Source organism: Triturus cristatus, chromosome 8 (genome assembly GCF_964204655.1).
Source record: "Triturus cristatus chromosome 8, aTriCri1.1, whole genome shotgun sequence".
Lineage (NCBI taxonomy): Eukaryota > Metazoa > Chordata > Amphibia > Caudata > Salamandridae > Triturus > Triturus cristatus.
In genome coordinates this window covers 1,660,229,115-1,660,251,622 of record NC_140591.1, presented here as the reverse complement: position 1 = coordinate 1,660,251,622, position 22,508 = coordinate 1,660,229,115, and the positions used below count along the sequence as shown (strand labels likewise).

General features: G+C 46.0%; 1 protein-coding gene across 4 annotated transcripts in view; it reads right to left on the bottom strand.

The window, feature by feature from the left end:
• LOC146808505 (transient receptor potential cation channel subfamily M member 2-like) overlaps window positions 1-22,508 on the bottom strand; it is a 2,014,188-nt gene that overhangs the window by 749,791 nt on the left and 1,241,889 nt on the right. The window lies entirely within an intron of this gene.

Below are 22,508 nucleotides of genomic sequence, written 5' to 3'. Positions count from 1 at the left end.
CTTTAACAGAGATCTTTTAAGGAGACACTGCAGTTGTGCATGTGGGTGTGTGGGCCTGGGGAGGAAAGTGAGTGGGTGAATTAAAATTACCAAACGGTACCTAGAACCTGGGTTTATTCGATTCAGGCACACTGCTACGGAGGGGTAGGTCATTTACCTAATTTAATTTGATTTCAAATGTTGCAGTGATATTATCAATAGTGTCATAGAAGATGTTATGAGTGGCCCCTTGCCCTGTGGCCTTTTTTTAAAGAAGAGGCAGCATGTGGCCCCCCTCCCGTGCCACTTTTGGCCCCCGGATAGGGGTGCATGAATCCCCACGGCCAAATGCCATAAAAATGGGAAGCGAGCTGCGCAACTCTCCTCTCCAAGCCTTTATAGGCACAGGGGACCCCATCCACTGAGGTCTTTTTTTTTTAAGGGGGAGTGTATGTGGCCCCTTGATGTATGACTCCAGGTCTCGGGCACACCTGGGAAAAGATATATTTGTAAAAGGAGTGGGAGTGCATGACTCCATCCCTTTGCATTAACAGACTCTGAGGACCCTTTCCCCTGGGGCCGAATGCCAAAAATGGAAGCAGCCTGCTGGCACTCCTCTCTGAGTCTTTATATGCCCAGAGGACCCCATGCCTGGGGACAAAAGCCATAAAAAAATAGGAGGGGGGCACACTTCCCCACCCTACCCAAGCCTACTGGGCACCGGGGACCTCATCCTCCAAGGCCAAATGTTATAAAAAGGGTTGGGGGGCCGCACGTCCCCTCTGCATGAGTCCAATTCTATTATTAAGAGGAGGAGGTCCACTCTGTCCCAAGCTTTAATAGGCTCTGGGAACTCCCTCCCCCAGGGGCCAAATGCAATAAAAAAATGGGAGGGTACCACCCAGCCCCCTCCACAAACCTTATCAGACTCCAGGGACCCATCCCTAGGGCCGCCTTTCATTATTAAAGTGAGTAGGGCATGCACCTCCTTCCCTATGCCATCTTGGGTACCACAAGCCACTAGTTGAGGGACACGGGGATGCCCCAGGGCCCCTGTGGGCACATCCAACTCCCTGCATGGTGCTGGAGCCGGCATTAATCCTGCCTGATAAAAGCAGCAGTTTATGCTTGCTCCCCCCGGGCTGTAGCAATATCTGTTTTCCTCCCTGCAGAGGGAAGGGGTCCCCTGTGCCTTTTAAGACTCGGGGAGGGGGCCACGCACCTTCTTCCCCTATATCGAAAATACATCGTACACCTGGGTCCTGGACTACGCCCCCTCCCCATATAAATATGTCAGCCTAAGGGAATATGGTCCCCCGGGACTTTTTAGGATCAGGGATGGGAACCATGCAACCCCTGCCCTAAGTAAAAAATGTGCTGCCTCCCCAGGCCTAGGAAGTTGATGTATCCTTGCCCCCTTTGGCGTTTTTCCATTTGTATTTGGGATCAGGACTGAATCCTGAGATGGCTGCTGCCACATCTTTGTTGATGTGCTGGCAGCCAATCCAATCTCAGCAGAAGATCTCAAGGTTGTATGGAGCTACTGCCGCATTGAAAAGTCAACGTTTTTTAGCCTTACTGGCTTAAAAACTACAAAGTTGATTGAGACCAAATAAAAAAAAAAGCACTCTTTCTGTACCAAGATCTAGCTTTTTTCCATATCTGGTGCAAATCTGTTCGGCATTTTGGGCTGTAGCTGTGTCTTAAGTTCCTATGGAAAAATGAATGGCGAAAACACATTTTGGGACCATCCCTTTTTCTCGGCCCCTGCTTGTCTGATCCCCAAAACTTTTCAGTTAGGAGCTGAGGTGGAAATATTTGTTAAGATTCTTCAAACAACGCCAAAGATTTAAGCAAACCAAAAACTGCATCTGCTGTGGAAACACTATCCTAACTCTAACTATGCAGGTAGCTGGGGTAGATGTTGCCACTGCATAATTAGTTAGAATCTTCTTTCCACAGCAAATGCATTTCTTGGTTTGCTTATACCTTTGGAGTAATTTAAAGAATCTTCACAAATCTTTCCACCTCAGCTCAGTTAGGGCCGCCGGTCTGCCATCTTGCCATCTTAACTGCCGGCGTATGGATGTTGGCTTTTCAACTCTTTGTCGCAGCGTTTGTCCCTACGGGTGTCTGCGCGTATTATGTCCGTAAAATATATATACACAGACACGTCATAAGAGTGTTCTGGGGACGGGCGTGGCCTAGAACATGGCCGTGTAGGACATGACCCTGCAGAGCTCCTAACCAGAGCTGTAATCCTGCAACCAATCCTGCCAGAAAGTAAGCGAAAAGCAAGTGGGCTTTCTGGAGAACGACCCTGGAGTGGCCCGCACAGACGTAAGAGACACCCATGGGCACAAATGCTGAGACTGACAGTTGAAAAGCCTACATCCCTACGCTGGCAATCAAGATGGTGGACCGGCAGCCCTAACCACCCTCTAAAGTGACTTGGAGATGGCCTTGGTCGAGTGGAGAGCTGCTGATCGCAGCCGGACTGTGCCTATGTGAACTCCCCTTCCACACTCTGGCGGCCTGCCCCAATCTGGAGCTGGCGGACATCTATCAGTGGCCTGCCTGTGCCTCTCCCCTCCACTCCCAGGCCGCACAGGCAAGAGGGGCTTCCTGGCTGCAGGACTAATCAGTGGCACAGAGGCAGAGCCATGTGAGGCTGGGCTCTTAGAGCAGAGATGGCCTATGTGAGGGGGTTCAAAGGTACTGCCAGAAAAGAAGTGCTGGGACCTTGGATCAACAGCGAGAGCTTCGGAGTGGGAAGGCCGCCAGCCTGGAGGGGCTGAGCTGTGTTGCAGGAGTGGGCTCGCCCTCCTGACTCAACCGCCCGCATCCAGCGACCAGAGACCTTCTGAGGAAAGGGTGTTTCTTGAGGAGATGAGTTCTTCGCCCCAGCTCCTTTGGTGAGTTCCTCGCATTCCCCCAGTCACCATGAGTGAGAGGGATCGCGCCGGGACGACTGGGACGGGGGTGGGGGCTCACCTAGAACAGGTTGGGACAGCGCCACTGGTTGCATGTAGAGCCTCCCTCCTAGCGCAACGGTTGGCAAAACAAAGGGGGTGTAGAGGACCTGATCTACACACAGAATACAGACAAACTCAATCTCCCCCTTTGAATGCCCTGGGACTGGAGGGCGATTTAGGCCTGAGGTGAACCCGCAAACATTATATAAAGGGTTGAATGTGGCTTTCATAATCTAGTTCAGGAGAGAGTGGAGTGAACTGCTGGTGGGATCACCTCTCCCTCCCTCTGTTGGCCGGTAGGGCTGGGGGGCTCTGGTCGGCTGCTCTCCTTTCCTTGGGCCCTGCCAGGTGGAGGGGGCTGGGATTATATCTGAGCACAGCCATCTGGTCCACCACTTTCAACACAAGCAAGGAGGAATCAGAGAGGGGGCAGAGCCAGGCCCTGGAGCAGCCACCTGGGTGAAATTGTTGAGAAACTCAGCACAAAAACAGTCATACGCCTCGCTGTCATGCTTGACTCAGGGCATTAGAATCAGTGGCGACACTGAGAAGCTTTTGTGGAGGGACCAGGTATCTGGATAGGATTCGGTGTACACATAGGATAAAAGTGGCTCAGAAGAAACCCTAGCATAGCCAGACATAGCCCTGATTGCAAGACTACTAGCAAATCCACTGCACCCCGACATTTGCCAAGAATGACTAAAGATAAAGACCCGAAACCACCAAGACAGAGGAAAATGGACAGATACACCAAAGTGGTAACCCCACAGGAACCTGCGTAGCCCCTGCCCGACACGGCTACTCTAATCAAGGCTATACAGACGTCCAGAGAAGGGCTGGAAAACAGTATTGAGGAAGTATGCTCGGAAGTCACACTACTCCGACAAGATCTATGCAATATATCAGAGAGAGTGACAGAGACAGAGAACCAAGGGGCATATTATCAAGAAACGGCGTTAAAATTATCACCGCTTTAGCCGCAGAAAACTGCCGCTAAAGCGGCGATAATGGGCTTCATAATATGCCTTTGAGAACTCCAATAGAAGTCCATGTTCTGGTGTCAACATGGGCTTCTATTGGAATTCTCCATGGCATATTATCAAGCCCATTATCGCCGCTTTAGCGACAGTTTTCTGCCACTAAAGCGGCGATAATTTTAACGCTATGCTTGATAATATGCCCCCAAGTCTCAGATGTCGAAGACACAGTCAAAGGCCTGCAAAAGGAGGTAATGGAACTCTGTTGCTTAAATGGTAAACTGCAATGGAGTATCCTTGACGTTGAAAACAGGGCGTGAAGGAACAATGTACAATTTGTGGGATTTCAGGAGGGGGCTGAGGGAGCCAATCTACATACGTTCCTAAATAACTGGCTGAAAACTATTATCACACCTGAACACTTCTCCACCTGCTTCAGGCACATAGAGCTCTGAGCGCAAAGCTGCCACCCAGAGCCCCACCAAGACCGATCATAGCAAAGTTCCATAATTTACTAGACCGGGATATGATCTTACACAAAGCACACCGCCTGGGAGAAGTCAGACATAAAAATTTCAGAATCATGATCTTCCCCGACTACAGCCTGGATATACAACGCCAGAAGAGGACTTTTGATTCCGTAAAAGTGAAACTTCGAGCACTGCAAGTACAATACCTGTTTCTTCTCCCAGCAAAACTAAAAGTCATATACAAAGGAAAAACACTGTTCTTTTAGTCACTGGAGGACGCTGGGCGTGGATTGAGGAGAGACTGATCCTGCATCCCTCCGGGGATCAGATCCGAGATGCAAAGCCACTGCGATCCATGGGAGCCAGAACTGTAAATAAGAGATGAAGGTTCATAAGGAACAAGATCAGACTGAAGAGAACAGGTCAGGGCCTCTGTACACATTAAGAGGGACTGGCAGAAGGGTTGGGGTCAGAAAGGAGGGGGGAGTACACTGAAATTGTGGGCGATGAGGCTACACAGGTCTAGCCAACAGATTCTGAGGGACTCCTCTGGAGATGAAAGCACAAACCTTTTGGTTGCCGAAATAGTAGCACTGGAGGGGGGAATAGAAGATGGTCGGTCGGTGAGAGACAAGGCAGATCCTAACAGCACGAACGGTTGAACCTGGTTGTGTTACATTGGCCGGGGGCAGGTAATATCAAAACAACATCTTAGAAGCTTACAGCCCACCCTCTGGCATCAGCACTAAAAACAGTATTGTGGTCCACTAAGGACCTGTTTCAATACTTTTCATCAGCCTACATGTAGTGGTAGTTAATATGGTTTGTGTATACATGTAGAGGGTGGGCTACATACCTGTCCTTCTCCTCTTACACCCAGTTGCTTTATTGTGATGTATTTTTTGTTGCTGCTGATGTTACACCTTGAATGCACTAGGTCAGAGGAAACAACACCGGAAACCTGGTGGATCCCTTTCAAGTCCCTTGCACATGCGAGAAGGACCACCCCTAAGCTCATGATGTACATATGGTAACCCCCGTAGAGTAACAGACCATGTCAGTCTAACCTGTAACGTAAATGGTCTGAGAGATGGGGCCAGACGTAGTGCTACTCCAGGAAACCCATCTTCAGGGCACCCAGTGCAGCTTTTTAGGGAGGGGAATGTATGTAGTGCTGGCACATTTTTTTTAACTTCAGTTCTTTTTCTCCTGGCTTATTTTACTCCTACATTTTCTTTTTCGACCCTGCCCCCAGAACCACTGCCAAGACTAGTGCTTCCTCCAGTTCCCAAGGAAACAACAACAGGAGGAGCCGCCTTCCTTGCAGAAGTCAGCGCCAGGATGGGGTGCAGCCCCGGGCCTTATTCTACGAGTTGGAGGTGGCTGCACTCAATTTTTGTGTACAGCGCCACCTCTTAGCAGCAGGCGGCAGGCCTGGTTCCAGGTATGGGATCCAGGAGCGTCACCGTTGGTGGGCGACGGTACCCTGGGCACTGTTTCGCTGCTCTGAGGTCTGGTGCACCCACAACCAACTGACTCAGCCGTGGTCCGACATCCTGGACTGGGAGCAGGACCTGCTGGACCTGCTATGTGGTGAGGTTGTGGGGCTTGGTGAGTAGCCAATTAATTCTTACTATTGCGTGTTCTGTTCTGTGTTATTGAGAATATTTTTTTTTTCCCAAATTGCAAGAATGCTGCTGCTGCTTAGATGGTGGTAAGTTAAGTTTAAAAATGTCATATTATTTGATTGTTAATCTTCTAGATAGGTGAAAGGAGCTACTAATCTTACTTTTGCAAGTTTGTGCTTGCTTGGGCTGGTAATGTAAGAGAGGTTAGAGAACTTAAGTTAGGTAATGCAGACTAGAGAGACTCCTTTCCTTTGTCCTGACACTAAGATAGTGGTAGGTAGTTATAGTTAGTTACTTAGTATTAGTTGGTAACCTTTTAGCGGTCTGCATGACGCGTCCTCCATCACGTGCTGCTGACTCCTTAGTAGAACCTTCTGTAGTTTGTTAGTGAGTGAATAATATAGCAACGCAGCATCAGCAACCAACCAACAATTTGGTGAATGCAATATGCATGCGTCCATCTATGCATTTTTGAGGACTAAAATAAATGCAGACTTAGTGAATTGGCCCGCCGAAGGGGGTTGATTGATGATTGGGAATGAGAAAGGAACTTAGAAGAAGCAAATATCATTTTTGGCCATTCATTGCAAAGTCTTTAGAATAGGCTGGAATTGGAAAGGAATGGTGGAATAATAAAGAGATAGGACGGTCCGCGACCGCGATACTAGTCTACTACTACTAGCCTATCTAATTAGATAGGTCAATTTTATTTCAATTGCCGTTTCCTGTCAAAAAATCTATTTGGAGCAATATTTTTAATATTTATTATTTCACACCAATCAATTTTTGTCTCTGTATTTTGTCTTACATGATCAGCATCCCAGGGGCAAGAAGAAAACGGGGTCTGCTGAGGCGGGAGCTGGCGGTGCCTACCAGGATCTCTCCTCTACAGATGGCCCCAATAAGTCCCCCTGTTGTTAATATTAATAATTATATTTCCCTAACTTTTACTATACCTTATTTTTTTCGAACAATTATTTCCATTTCCTAATTCTGTTTTTTACCAAATCTTCTTCGATCCTTCTGTTTCTAAATTCTTGTTATCCCTGCATTACCTACCAACTTAGTTATTTATATTTCTAGTGTCTAACTACTTCTGACTCTGTACTATTAGTCTATCTGTAGCTTGCTTCATAATTTATTCTGGCTTTTCAGGCAGCTTTCCCACTCCCCTTATATTTTGTGAAGTGCCTAGTGGTGGTACTACTGTAAGACTCAGAGAACACATTGGTCCTTTACTACTACTAGTACTACTACTCTGCTGTGCACATTCCATGCCCAACTAAGGTATTCTTCGGCATGTTTGTTGAGATTAGAAGGATTTTTTTTTACTTTCTTTCTCATGCTCAATCAGTACATGAAATGATGGTCACGTTGGACACCCCAAAGTGGTGTATTTTTACTTTTTCTCGTCTAGGACTAGTACTATTATTAGCAGCAGCAGTTGATTGTGAACAACTGATTACCGTGCATCATGGCTGGAAGGAAGTATGAGGATTAAGAGGGCACAATTATATTTTCCAACCAAGAGAGAGGACTCTAGAGACCTCATGTCCGATTGTCCACCCAGTTGGCCAATCTTTTTCTTTTTAAAAACTCAGATTCACCAATAGTTCTAGCCACTGAGTCCAGTCCTTTGGGATGTCCTCGTCTTGAGAGGCTTTTTGAAAATTGCCACCAACAAGAAGTCCAACCAGATATTTTTGTTTTGATTGGATAGGACATATTGTATACTCTACTCTAGTATCCAATTTGTAGTAGTGATGTGTGTGGTGTATGTATTGTATTTTCAATCTTGCTAGTGAAAAAAAAAATAGGGGAAGATGTATATGGCATCAAAAAAATGTTTTTTCTAGACGAACTGGCCACCAGTGCTGGGGCCAGCGGTGACGGCGACTCCAGTAAGGAGGGAGCAGCAGATGCAGCAACTGCAGGGGGTGAGCGAGCAGCAGTGGCGGGCGGTGGTAAGTTATATTCCTTACTTATTGACAATACACTCGCTGAAAGGGTGTACACTGCATTACTGAGAGAGACTAAGTTGTTGTGAACAACGGTTGAAGAAGACACCCTTCACTTAGCATTAGCAATAGCATTAGCGGCTGGAGTTGAGTAACTAATGGCCTCTTCTATCTCACTTCAACTCTCCTGGGAAAGTTTTATGAAGAAGACTAAAAGTCAGACGACCTTGATGGATGGGTTGAACGAAAAGGGAAAGAATGATGGAAAGAGGTGACATGTAATATATGACTGGCAGATAAGGATGCGTGGGTGAAGAAAGGACGCCCGGGATGCATAGGTGGCTGATAGGATGAATGGGTGGTTGAAGGATGGCTGCTGGGGCCCGGCAACGGAAGTTAAAGGCCATCTGGAATAAACATTGGTGGCTGGTGGTTCTGGCAGAGAGAAGGAGGCGGCAGCAGCTGCAGCCTCCTCCAATGCCCCGGGCCCAAGCTAGGCCCCCCCAGTGCCTCTGGTGGTACGGCGCCGTGGTCTGGCAGCCGCCGCAGCACTGCTTCAAACACCGCTGCCCACCCATGTTCATGCAAGACATTTCAGCACCGCATGCTCCTCCAGATGGCGCGAGGAGAGGATAAACACCCTAGAGAGGAAGATCATGCAAGCCCGCCTCTACACTGCCGTCGCCTTGCCCCTTTTTTAATCTTTATTTTGGTGGGCGCTGGGGAAAACTTGTTTTGTTTTAATGGACATTTTAATTTATGGACATTGGACCATTGGACTTAATGATGGACATTGGTTGGGGTTTAGGAGAGGGGTGGGTCAGGTTTTGTGCTTTTCCTTCTTTCTAGTTAGTTTATTTGTTAGGGGAATACATTATTTATCATTTACATATGATGTAAATCTTTTGTGGGTGGTTACTCTTTTGCTTCACACTGTTTACTTTGCTGCAGGACCGCAGCCAGCTTTTGACTGAAATCTGCCGATAGTGTAACACACCAACACATAGATGCGGTACCCTCACTTGTCCTACGAGTCAGTCTCTCCTCCTAGTCTATGCAGTCTGCAACTAAAACCCCTATGGACTCAGAAGGGTTTGGGTATGTGAATTAATTAATTTCCATCTTATACACATTATACCTCCCCCAAACATTTTCTCTTACCTGTGATTGATGTTTATACTTAGGCGAAGCGATAACTGCATGGTGATTGTTTGGTTTCACAAGGTACCATGGTGGTGGTAGTAGTCGTAGACACTGACAGTAGCATTTGCAAAAAACGAAAATGGGACCTGAGGGAGACTAGGGAACGAGTAGTAGAAGTACAGTACACAAGAAGACTGCCAAAAAAGAAACCATGATGATGATAAGAAATGCTAAAGTCAAATAAACCAGAATGCCTGGAGGGCTAGCCTAGTACAAGTTACAAACTGAAGTCGACTCGAGCTATGAAGCAGACAAGCGGCTTCGTAACCTTTAGCGCTGGAACTAGGATGACTGATGACTCGATGCTGGCAATTATATTATGATGGCTTATGTTCCTCTGGAAAAATTTGAATATTGAATACTATGCATGGGTGGGCAATCTAATCTCTATATATTGCCAGTGTGGGCTATAGTATATATACTTTGAGCAGAAGAAGATCCTCGCCCTACCTTGAGTTAGTGTTGCTTTCACCAAATCCGCCCCAGCAATTGTGTAATTAATAATTGGTGTAAATTTAATTTAGTCACACCTCAATATAAATCACACAGCCTGGGGGAAGAGGGTTAGGGTTTGATGAATGGTTGGGATTTGAGGGAAAGATTTGACAAACACAAACACTACAAATGGACAACACACATAATCTTGGCAGACAACCATCATAAATCTGTTAAGGGAGAAAAAGGAAATGCATGCATGATGAGGACTTGATGAGTAGTACTAGACTAGTAGAGGGCAGTATAGTATTAATTATTATGCAATTGCCTTGCCTGTCTGCTCCCAGAGAGACCCAAGTTACATACATTTTATGTTATACTGGGCTTTCTTTGAAAGATAGCAAAGGAAAATAAAAAATATCTTTAGGAGTCAAATATAAGCAAACATAAACAACAACAACACACAGTCGTAATGAGGGAAGAGAAAAAATGAATCAAATCAAATGATACTATAATTATTGCCAAATTTGGAGTTGCTTCTCCGCATTCCTCTTGGTCCTTCTTTGGACTGTCCGTCCGTCAATTTTGGATACCTACCTGGCAAATGCGGTTTGGTAAGGTAAGTGTGAGTTGTTTTTCCCAGTATAGTGCAGGGTAAAGGCCGGCATGTAGATGTAAAAACAAAAAGGATATTGAAAAATCAAGGCGAAAAGTTAAACTGCATAAATTAAGGTGGAGTGCAACAAGAAGACTTTCAGAGGTGGCATGGCTAAATCATATCTGTTTCCAGCAGTTACCTCCAACAACAGTAGCAGGCCCCCCCACCTAACCTCCACTTAGGTTAGAATTTGAGCCAGACAGCACTGAGAACACATATACACACAGCAACTTAACATTTTCCAAATTAAGCAACAAAATTAATGCACCGCTGTCAGTCACACCACCACACTTCATGAAATGCCCTGAGTTATTCCATCAATCATCTCCTGACTGACTGCGAGGATGGCATGGTCATGGCATTCAGCTCTGTACCAAAAGTGTGCAGAGAGAGTCCAGAATCAAAATTCTTTGGATCGGCCTGCAGTAGTCCAATTTTGTTATTGAACATCAAAAAGGGAAAGAATGACTTGAGTCACTTTTTTGTGTGTAGAATACTAGTAGACATCATCATGCACAACAAATACCAATCATTCAGCGTGCAATACATGGCATCATTTACCTGTTCTTCCGGGGCAGTCCCTCTAGGCTTGGAAAGGGTAGATAAATAGTCAGGTTTGGACTCAAGGCAGTCACACATTTCACATTTGTTGTATGTATTCTCCATCCAATGTCTGGCTTGAGGGAAATGGACTTACGGCTAGTCAGGAGGAGTGGACTTACTTCTTCACTGACTGCACACAGTTGCAACTCCAATCCGGAAATAAAACAATAAGACGGTGGTGATAAATTTGTTGTGATTCGAACCAGTAGTAGCAGCCCCTCTTTACATGACATATTAATTGATTGGTCTGTACAGATAAAACAGACATTCAAGCATGTAATAAGTTGAGTTCCAACGTGTTGGCACATCCTGGATGAGTGCTTTAACTGTCATTCTATAAACACGTTGAATGATCCTCAGTTGCTTCCGGGCTTTAAAAGAATGGCTGAAATGTGTGCAGATTCTTCTGCAGGTGGTCAGTAAGTTGCTGACTAAGTCTTCTTTTTTCAATAAGTCTTGAACAATGATGTTAATGCAGGGCACCAAACACAGAACCCTGAAATAACTACCATTGGCCATGGCCTTAACTATATGAATGCAATTGTCCGTGGCAACAAAACCAATGTTAAGTCCTCTTGGTCACAGCCATTCAAAGACCTTGCTGTCAAAGTCTTCCAAAATGTTTGCAGCAGTATGAGATTTCTCCAGGGCGAACATGGCTACAGTTGCATGTTTCCCAGCGGCATTAAAAATCTCAGCAGTGTCAACACCTGCAGATATCTTTTCTCTAACCACCGCAAAAGAAATCCAGTGTGCAGTGATGCACATGTAATCAGTGGCTTGGCAACTGGTCCACATGTCTGTTGTCAGGTGGATAGTGTGAACAGCACTCTGCTGAAAAGCTTGTCCAAGCAATTCTAGCAAGTGGTGATGTAGTGCTGGAACAGCAACTCTGGCGAAATAGGACCGGCTGGGAACCTTCCATTTCAGGCAGATGGCTGCCACAAATTCAAGAAAACCCACCCATTCCACAAAAGAAAAAGGAAGGAGGTCTAGCACTAACATTTTAGCCAGCTTTGTGTTGTACAAACGTGCCGTTGGGTGGTTGCGTTTGTGTTGCCTCTCTGACCTAAACATGCTGAGAATGGTAGCCTGGATTTTTTTCTTTTCTGGTGCCACTGATGCAGGTGACTTCTTGACGTCAGATATTAGGCTCAATGCACGTTTTTTTGTTAGAGTACTCTCTTGCCTTGGACCCCTTTGTGTCTCAGCCATTGCGATGTTGCTGATGATGATGCGGGTGGTACCACTGCACTGCTGGGGACAGGGCTGCTTTGTGTAACAGAGATAATGTCTCCCTCTTGTTCACCTTCCACCGTGATCGGATCTTCTTCATCCCCTCCACCAACACGTGCAGTTTTTTGGCCGCTAAGGTGCGCCTCCCACTGGATCAAGTGGTGTTTTCTCAGATGGGTTGTTTGGCCTTCGGTACCATAGTTTGTACCAACTTGCCCCGACTAACATCTTGTCCTCAAATGAAGCATATAACAATGTTGACCTCCTTCCTGCTAACCGAAAAGCAGTCTCAAACTAGGGAGGTCAATTTTCTGGCGCTGCTGGTGCCACTTGTAAAGTTGGATAAACTGGTAGGTGGGCGTGACGTTTGACTCTCTGCAGTACCTACTTCTACTGAGGTGGTAGTGGTAGAGGTAGGTCGCTGCTGGGCCTTTGTAAATATGGAAGCTGGAGGTGGTATTGGTGTCATCTGTGTTAGTGGTAGCCGTGCCACATCCCTCACAGCAATTTGGGATGGGGTAATGTCGGTCTCCACTGGGGCGGGACTAATGTCCATGATGAATTGCTCGTCATCATCCTCCTCTTCTACATCTACCTCCATAACGCTAAGGCTTTCTGAAACCTTCCTTTTCCCTAGCTTTGTCTCGTGCCGTGTCTCACTCTCAGACTGAGGTGGCTTCCGAGTGGTGTCTAGATCATCAGAAGGGGGGCTTGCAGAAGAAGTTGATGGACTAACCCTCCTTTTCCTTGCTGGGGTTCTGGAAGACAATAGATCTTCTGAAAGAGTAGCTTGCTCTTTTTCTTTCTCTGCAGGAAGCTCTATCCACTGAACTGCCCCTTCTTCGAGAGGGACAACTACTATTGGGGGTGGTTATGGATGTTGTTGCCCACTTATCCAAGTTTTCTGCATTGATTGGGCATTACTTTGCAATAACGATAAGTCAATTTCAAGATCACTGCTCGTTGGCGTTGTCGTGATTACACTGGCTGCCTCTGTGACAGACATGGGCTTGGGCCTAGGTTAGTGGGGTGGGTCCACTGATACGGGGGTGCTGCCCCCAGCTAACTCCCCGGACACCGCTGCTGCAGGTGCAATTTTTGGTTTCCAAAAAAAGGCATTGGTGGTGGTAAGTGGCAGTGCGTTCCTCTCACTGGCAACTCTCTTGGCACTGGATCTGGTACCTTTCTTAGGGGCCATCTTGAAGATGTCAGCAGCACGCAGTGGCACAAGTTGAAGAGATGTTTGTGGTCAGATGTCATGTGACAGTGCGCAGCAGGACTTCTGTCTGGCAGTACAACGGGTGATATTGTCTCCTCCTCTTTTGTGCACCTAAAAGCAAAGAAGCAAGAAGAACATCAGTGAAACGTTGCATTCATTGTTGTGGTTCAATTACTAGAACAAACAAATGTAATATAACTTAGCGTGTGGTCACACTTGTTAGTGTTAATATTATTACTATTACATTTATCAGCTCAGTAATTAAAACAATTAACAATACAGTGTAGCCATTTTGTGAGACAACTAAAAGGGCTTTCATGGTGTACTGAATGTACAGTACACTCAAGAATGATAGGAAAGAAGAAAAAGAATAACAATTATACAAATGAAATGGTTTGGCATTGTGCATCACGTGGTATGCATCATTCAGTGAGCTGCAGCTGACAAATGATGACAATGGAAGGAAGTAATAAGCCAAGAGGAACAAAGGGAAGACATGCAGGCCTATGGCAAAAGCACACTAACTGCTACCACAGAATTAGCACCAGCCACATGGTCACTAAAAACAACAACAAGCAGGAGGCCTGGAAAACAATGAACTCAAGCAAGCCTATATGGACACAGACTTTACAAAGCAGCCCCTGGCCACATTGGGAGGCTCGGCCAAGGTAAATGCTGGCACACTATTACAAACACACTCACACCCTGGCCAGACAAAGGAGACATGCTAAACAACACATCTTTCATGCAACAATGCCAAAAACGGAAATCTACAGGGCTAAAAAAATGTTTGCAAGTTAGAAGTACCAAACAAATCCAACAAAGGCATTTATTTAACACACATGAAAAAAGTGAAATACCAAAAATGAAAAAAACATTTTGCATTCCAACCCAATGCCCTCCATGCCCTAAATGATGTTTACACTCAACAGACAACACAGAAACAGTTGTTTCATGCAGCCATGTGTACCTCCTGGCCTATTGGTAGGAAAAACCCATTGGCAGACTAGGCCACACAGTGAATCAATTCAAATCAATAATATTGCAAATTTATTAGAAAATGTGGTGAACTGTGCTACATTTTTTGCTGGATAAAAGAAGAAAAAATTGCATGCAAAACAGCAACCAGCAACAAGGCATGGCTACCGCAAAAAAGGCATGCAGGCCTAATGCAGAAGCACACTGGCTGCCCCTTCACAAAATGGCCACCAGCCACATGGCCAGGCCGTAGCAACAAGAAGGGAAGACAGACAATGCAGGCCTATGGCAAAAGCACACTGGCTGCCTTTAAAAAATGGCCGCCAGCCACACGGCCAGGCCACAACAACAAGAAAGGGAAGACAGACAATGCAGGCCTATGGCAAAAGCACACTGGCTGCCTTCACAAAATGGCTGCCAGCCACATGGCCAGGCCACAACAACAAGAAAGGGAAGACAAACAATGCAGCAGAATGGCAAAAGCACACTGGCAGCCTTCACAAAATGGCCACCAGCCACATGGCCAAGCTACCACAACAAGAAGCAATAAGCCAGGAGGAGGCCTGGGAAAACAAATAAACAATGAACTCAAGCAGGCCTATATGGACACAGACTTTACAAAATGGCCCCTGGCCACATGGGGAGGCTCAGCCAAGGTAAATGATGGCCCACTATTATGAACAAACACACTCATACACTGGCCAGACAAAGGAGGCATGCTAACAACATATCTTTAATGCAACAATGCCAAAAACGAAAATCCACCGGGCTTAAAAAGGGTTTGCAAGTTATTATGACCACATACATCCAACAAAGGAAATGAAACAAAAAGTGAAATACCCCCAAAAAAGCACATTTTGTATTTCAATTCAATGACATCCATGCCCTAAATGATGGTTACATTCAACAGACACCACAGAAACAGTTGTTTCATGTACCAATGAGTAGCTCTGGGCCTACTGGCTAAAAGGCCTATTGACAAAATACTGGGCCACAAAGTGAATTTAATAAATATTGCAAACTGATCATTTCAAAAGTCGGAGAAAATGTAGTCAACTGTGCAACATGTTTCCTTTATAAAGGATGACAAATTACTTACACAGAAACAACTAGGCCCCTACTGAAACTACAGGCCACCCACCACAATAAATAAAATAAAAACAATGAGAAGTACAAATACATCTAAGTGCATGGCCCCAATCAAACAAACAACAGCAATTTTCCAACTTACTTGTGAAATCTCAAATTCAAAAGTCCTCAAATCCAATGATAAATGATGCAGCAGCCACAAAGAATGATACTTCTAGCTCCAAATCAAAAGTGAGCAGGAGATGGACACAGCACTGGGAGAAGCCTGCTGGACAGGAACAGGAAGTTGGAGACTCTGGGGCACTTACTTTCTCTTAAAATAAAAACAACAAAAAAAGGACTCCTTGCACAAAAAAGTATAGCCAAATGTCAACCTGAGCAGTTTTATTTTAATCCAAATTGTCATTTCAAGAAGGTTTTGTTGCTGCTCGGGAGATAACCTTATCCAGATTGCAGATTCTGCATGTTCGGGATCACAATATTCACAAAACCCCCGCCGGAAGTCTGCTGGCGGGCTTTAATGACGTGTTCACCATCACAAACTCTAGCCGGACCATGCGGCTGCCTAGCAAATCTCGTGGCACCCGGTAAGTCACTCCAGCACACGCAAATACGCATTTTGGGCTTCCAACCACAAAAAAAAAACACTCCGTTGTGGAGTTTTTCAGCAACTCCGCATCTACGGAGAACACGGAGTTGCCAAAACTCTGCAAACTCCACGAGTGGAGTACAGTTTCACGCCCAGGGTTAAATAGAGTATCATGAACTGGCCCAAGAACAGGCAAGGCGACAGAAACTGGCCACACTACATCGCCTTTACGAGGTAGTAGACAAAGCCAGAAAATTGCTGCTATGGCTTAGTAAGAAGGAAGCCGAGGTTAGATGGGTGGGTTCAATCATAGACGATCAGGAAGTGACTCTCTCCACAGATGAGCAAATAGTGTTGGCATTTGCCACACACTATGAAGAATTTAATGGCAGGAGGGCTTTCAGTGAAACAGCTGCCATTGACGAATATCTTAAAGACATACATGTTCCCAGTGGAGGGTGACATGAAAATACTAGAGTGAGACCTGACACTGGCAGAAGTGGGTGAGGCTGTCTCCTGGCTTAGAACAGGAAGAACCCCAGGCCCTAACGGACTACCCGCTGAGCGATATAAAAATTGTAAGGACCTATTGCACCCTCACTTACTGGGTCTCTGTCAAGATGCCTACAAAGAGGGCATTCTCCCAGTAGACCATCACACTGCCACTAATTCAAAAGAAGGCGAAACCCAAAGAAAAATGCGACTCATATCGCTCCATCTCACTGCTGAATACAGAGGTAAAAATTCTTGCGACATTCCTAGACATGCAACTCCTACTAGTCAAAACGACCCTTGTCCATTGCGATCAATCTGGGTTCATGCCTGGCCGGGCACCTAGATGAAACCTCCGCAGATCGCACAATTGAATGATGGTAATTAAAAACCATGATACGCCCCATGTTTTCCTTTCGTTAGATGCAGAGAAAGCATTTAACGCAGTGCATTGGTCCTTTTTAGACTCTACTCTAGCCAAATTTGGATTTGGCCCAAAATTTAGGAAATTGGTGAATTTATTGTATACTGCACCCATAACAGCAGTGCAAGTCAATGGGAAGACCTCCCGCACATTCCTGCAGGAATAGGCAGGGATGCCCCTTATCCCCACTCCTATTTGCACTTGCGATCGAACCCCTAGCATGTGCGATTAGAAATACACCAGGGTGCTTGCATTCAGGGTCACACCTGAGGAGCAAATGGAGGAAAAAATATCACTCTATGCAGATGATATTCTCCTGTATGTAACGAAACCACACCCAACGATACCCACGGTGTTCCAAATAATCGAGGAATATGGCTGTTTTTTGGGATATAGGTTAAACCGGCACAAGTCAATTCTATACTGCCCGAACAACATATCAGAATGGCCACCACTGCCAGGTGATTTTCAAATCGTCACAGAAGGATTTAAATACCTCGGGGTCTTTCTCACTACCGCCGCCACAACATCCTATGGGTCCTATCAAACTTTAAACAGGATGCAGACAGAACGAAAGACCTACCTCTCACCATAATGGACCCGACTGCCATGTTTAAAAAGATTTCCCTGCCCCAATTCCTATACGCTCTCCAGAATACATACCACCCTGGCCACCAATTCTCTGACAGTAAAGCCATCAAAGACAAATATTGTACTACACAGACTTCAAATGTTAAAATGCTTAGTAGAAGCCACTATCCAAGTCAAAGTCAAAGTTCTTTTCCTTAAAGCCTCAACAACTACTCAATAAATTTACATCAAATCACATAAACCACTCTTTCTGTACCAAGATCTAGCTTTCTGTCAAACCTGGTGTAAATCCGTTCAGCAGATTGGGCTGTACCTGTGTCTAAAGTTCCTATGAAAAAATGAATGAGTCAAACACGTTTTGGCACCCTCCCTTTTTCTCGGCCCCTGCTTGTCCGATTCCCTGAAACTTTTCAGTTAGGACCGGAGCTGGAAAGTGTTGTGGTGAGTTGTCGAAGTTCTTTTCATGATCAGTTATGAGTTCTGTGATAGCAAAACTGAATCTTGGTATTCTGCCACCTTCAGTGCTCCTCCTTAAGAGTCTATTCACTCTAACAGACCTCTCTCTTTCTGACAAACACACACTGAAATCCTGTTCTCCCCATTTAAATTCAGATTAATGTGAGTGAATCTATATCAACCGTGGTGTAGTTTATGATTTATTTATTTATTTTAATTTATAGGGTGCAACAGCTACCCAAAAAGGGTTTCCCGGCACCAAGCGGACTAAGTGTAGCTAAAGGCAGTAATAGAAGGAGTTACTGGTTAAATAACCAGGTCTTGATTGATCAGCGGAAGCGTGTGCAAACAGTCTCTTTGCGTATGGCGAGAGGGTGTTCCACAGTGATGGACCTAGGTAAGTGAAAGATCTTCCCCCCATCCTGGATAGTTTGAACCTAGGTACTGTGAAATATCCGAGAGTGGTAGATCGTAGATGGCGAGTGGGGGCATAGGGACGGACAAGAGAGTTAAGATACTGTGGTGCCGTTCCCATTTTGATCTTGAACATATAGCTCAGGGTTTTAAACTTAATGCAGGTCTCCACCCTGAGCCAGTGCAGGTTACAGAGGTAGCCAGATATCGGGGTGGCTTTGGGAACCTTGCAAAGTAATCTTGCTGCAGTGTTCTGTACTAACTGCAGTCTTCGAGTCACTGCTTTGTTTGAGCCAAGGTAAAGGATGTTTCCATAGTCCAGCCGAGAGGTGATGAGGGCATGGACCACTATTTTCTGGGTGTCATCTGGGAGCATCCAGATGATCTTCCTGAACCATTTCAAGATGGTAAAGCAGATAGCTGTGACCTTTACTGCCTGATGGTGCATGGTTAGAGAGTCATCGATAGTTATCCCCAAATTACGGACATGACTGGAGGGTTTGGGGAGGGCGCCCATCTCAGCGGGCCAATGTAGTGGGCCCCACAGATCTTTATTTTTGCCTAGGATGAGGACTTCCGTCTTATCACCATTTAATTTCAGGTGATTGCGGTTCATCCATGTAGAAATTTTCCCTAGGCTTGTCTGAAGAAGGGATGTCGAGCCGGGGTCAGTACTGGAGAGGGAAAAGATGATCTGGGAATCGTCTGCATACGTAAAAAGAGTTAGGCCTGCTTGTTCTGCTATGTCTGCTAGAGGACTGACATATAAATCGAAAAGAAGAGGACTAAGGATGGAGCCCTGGGGCACACCATAGGGTGATGGGTAAATGCTGGAAGTGTCAGTAACAGAGAAGATCTGGAAAGTGCGGTCGGTTAAAAAAGAAGTTATCCAGTCCAAGGCTGAGCCACAGATGCCCAAAGACTTCACTGTGTTGATTAGGACTGAATGGGAGATAGTGTTGAATGCCGCACTAAGGTCTAACAGTATCAGTGCGACTGTGTCCCCAGTGGCGCAACTTCTCTGTGACACCCCAACAGTGTGGTTTCCGTGGAGAATCTGGTTCGAAAGCCGGATTGAGAGGGGTGGAGGATTTTGTGAGTTTCGACAAACTGAGAGAGATGGGAGTGAATGTGTCTCTCAAGAATTTGGGAGAAGGCAGGCAGGAGTGAGATGGGCCTATAATTAGAGAGGACACTAGGGTCGGCAGAGGGCTTTTTCAGGAGAGGGGTTACCATGGCGTGTTTCCAATGCCCAGGGACTGTGGATTCGAGCAGGGAAGAATTTAGAGCATTCAGGATGACGGACAGATGAGAGAGGTCCAGCTGTTTTAGTGTGGAGATTGGCAGGGGATCCTTCAGGGAACCGGATTTGACCTTTCCAAGGATGGTTATCAAGGAGTCTAGGTCAAGAGGGGGCCAAGAGACTAGCTGTGGAACCGTTTGGGGAGGAACAGTGAGGTGTGGTAAGGGTAACGTCTGGGGTAAGAAGATGGATTGAGACTGTGGGGTTTTGCTTATATGTGAGTTAGCAATTTCAAAATAAATGTTCTCTATTTTTTGCGTGAAAAATTGGGCAAGATTGTCACATTGACGTTTAGTTAAACGCAGAGGTTTTGCTAGGGTCTCAGAGCCGGCAAGCTCTTTAACTAAGCCAAAAAGTGTTCTTGGACAGTTTGTGGCATCCAAGATGGTTTTGGAGACAAAGCTAGCCCTAACGGAGTTACAGTTGTTGTGGTATAATTTTAATGCTTTTTTGTAGACAACTTTGGAATCAGGTGTGTAGTCTCTCCTCCATCTCCGTTCCAAGCCTTTACATTTAGATTTCGCAGTCTTTAGAGCTTCGTTAAACCAAGGAGCTGGAGGTCGGTGGTTATTTATTTTTTTATTTTTGAGGGGGAGGTAAGAGTCAAGAGCATCTAAAAGCCAATCGTATATGTTTCCTGAACGTATGCCAACCGTTGAATCGGATGTGGGTGGGTTGGCGCATAAGAGCTTGTAGAGGACACATATATTCAGTTGTTTCCAGTCTCTTTTGGGGACCTTGAGGGAAGGGAAAAAAGGGGTAGGGGAGGAAAGGGGCGTTAGGCAGAATTTGGATATAAAGTGATCTGACCAGCATATGGGCGTTGCCGGGGCACAGTGGATGTGAGGAAGGCTCGAAAAGATGGGGTCAAGCAGGTGGCCGGCACTATGAGTGGGGCCTGTATTTAGTAGGCTAATATTCATAGCTGCGAGGTCAGAAATGAAGTTGCTGCAGGTAGAATTAAGGGGATCGTCAAGATGTAGGTTTAGGTCGCCTAGGACTGAGAAATTCTTGGAATTTAAAAGGAAAGGGGTTATGAGGTTGGGAAAGGATGAGGCCCAGTTAGTGGGGGGTCCTGGCGGGCGGTAAACTAAAACACCGGAAAGTGTGAAATTGGGGTTGAGGGATATTTTAAATAGGGCGGCTTCGCAATTGGGAAAGTCTAACGGATCAAATTTGCATTGAAAAAGATTTTTAAAGATGATGGCTATCCCCCCCCCTCCACTTTTTGTCACTCCTGACGATGGCATAATTGGGAGGTAGTGCTGCTGCCACATCAGGGCCGGCACTCTCATGGAGCCAGGTCTCTGTGAGGAACAAAGCGTCAGGTTGTTCGTCTAGAAGAAGGTCAAGGATCTCCATTTTATGCTTGGGGAGTGATTGGCAATTTAGACTGAGGAACGTAAAATCTTTGATGGGCCGGACTGATGAGTGAGGGTAGGATCTAGTACCAGGAGAGGTGAGGAGGAGGGACAGTGAAGTGACAGGGGCAAAGTTGCAGCAGGGACAGACCTTCACAGCCAGGCTGTCAGCAGTGAACCGGGTGCATTTTGGGTTAACTGGGGGGCGGAGAGCTAGAAGTTGTTCAGAAGAGAGATTCAGCAGATTTATGCATTTTTGCGCGGGAGAAGTGGCATTGGATTTAAGTAGAGAGGAGCTCTAGGTCACATGACCGTCAGAGCGCCGCCTCCCCCAAGCCTGAGTAGCTGATAGCAATCAAGGAATGCATGCACACGCCCACACCCTCCACAACAATCAGGGTAGAAGCCCTGCGGTGGACCGAGGTGAGAGCGCGAATTGCCACAAAGTGCAATTAAAATGCTGAGTGAAGTATGAGGTTACATTAAAAAAAATAAAGGACAGAGATTCGTTTATTTTTTTAAATCGCCAGAGCGCAACAATCAGACAGCAGCAAGCCTCGGCTTTACTTTCAGGATCTCACCCTTCAATTACTGCGCGCGTCCGCTGTGTGGGAGAAGTGGCATTGGATTTAAGTAGAGAGGAGCTCTAGGTCACGTGACCGTCAGAGCGCCGCCTCCCCCAAGCCTGAGCAGCTGATAGCAATCAAGGAATGCGTGCACACGCCCACACCCTCCACAACAATCAGGGTAGAAGCCCTGCGGTGGACCGAGGTGAGAGCGCGAATTACCACAAAGTGCAATTAAAATGCTGAGTGAAGTATGAGGTTATATTAAAAAACAAAGGACAGAGATTCGTTTTTTTTTTTTAAATCACCAGAGCGCAACAATTAGACAGCAGCAAGCCTCCGCTTTACTTTCAGGATCTCACCCTTCAATTACTGCGCGCGTCCGCTGCGCGGGAGAAGTGGCATTGGATTTAAGGAGGGAGGAGCTCTAGGTCTCGTGACCGTCAGAGCGCCGCCTCCCCCAAGCCTGAGCAGCTGATAGCAATCAAGGAATGCGTGCACACGCCCACACCCTCCACAACAATCAGGGTAGGAGCCCTGCGGTGGACCGAGGTGAGAGTACGAATTACCACAAAGTGCAATTAAAATGCGTGAAGTATGAGGTTATATTAAAAAACAAAGGGCAGAGATTCGTTTTTTTTTTAAATCGCCAGAGCGCAACAATTAGACAGCAGCAAGCCTCCACTTTACTTTCAGGATCACACCCTTCAATTACTGCACGCTTCCGCTGATCAGTTTCTGTTTTTTCCAAACAGGTGACTTCATAGGACAAATAGCATCATGGTTGGACACGGCAGCACAGCAGCAGTAGATAGAACTCTCTCTGGAAGGTTGAGAATATTAGGAGCTCTTCAAATGTAAAAAGAGATTCTGGCTCACAATCTTGTTTATGAGGCACAGACAA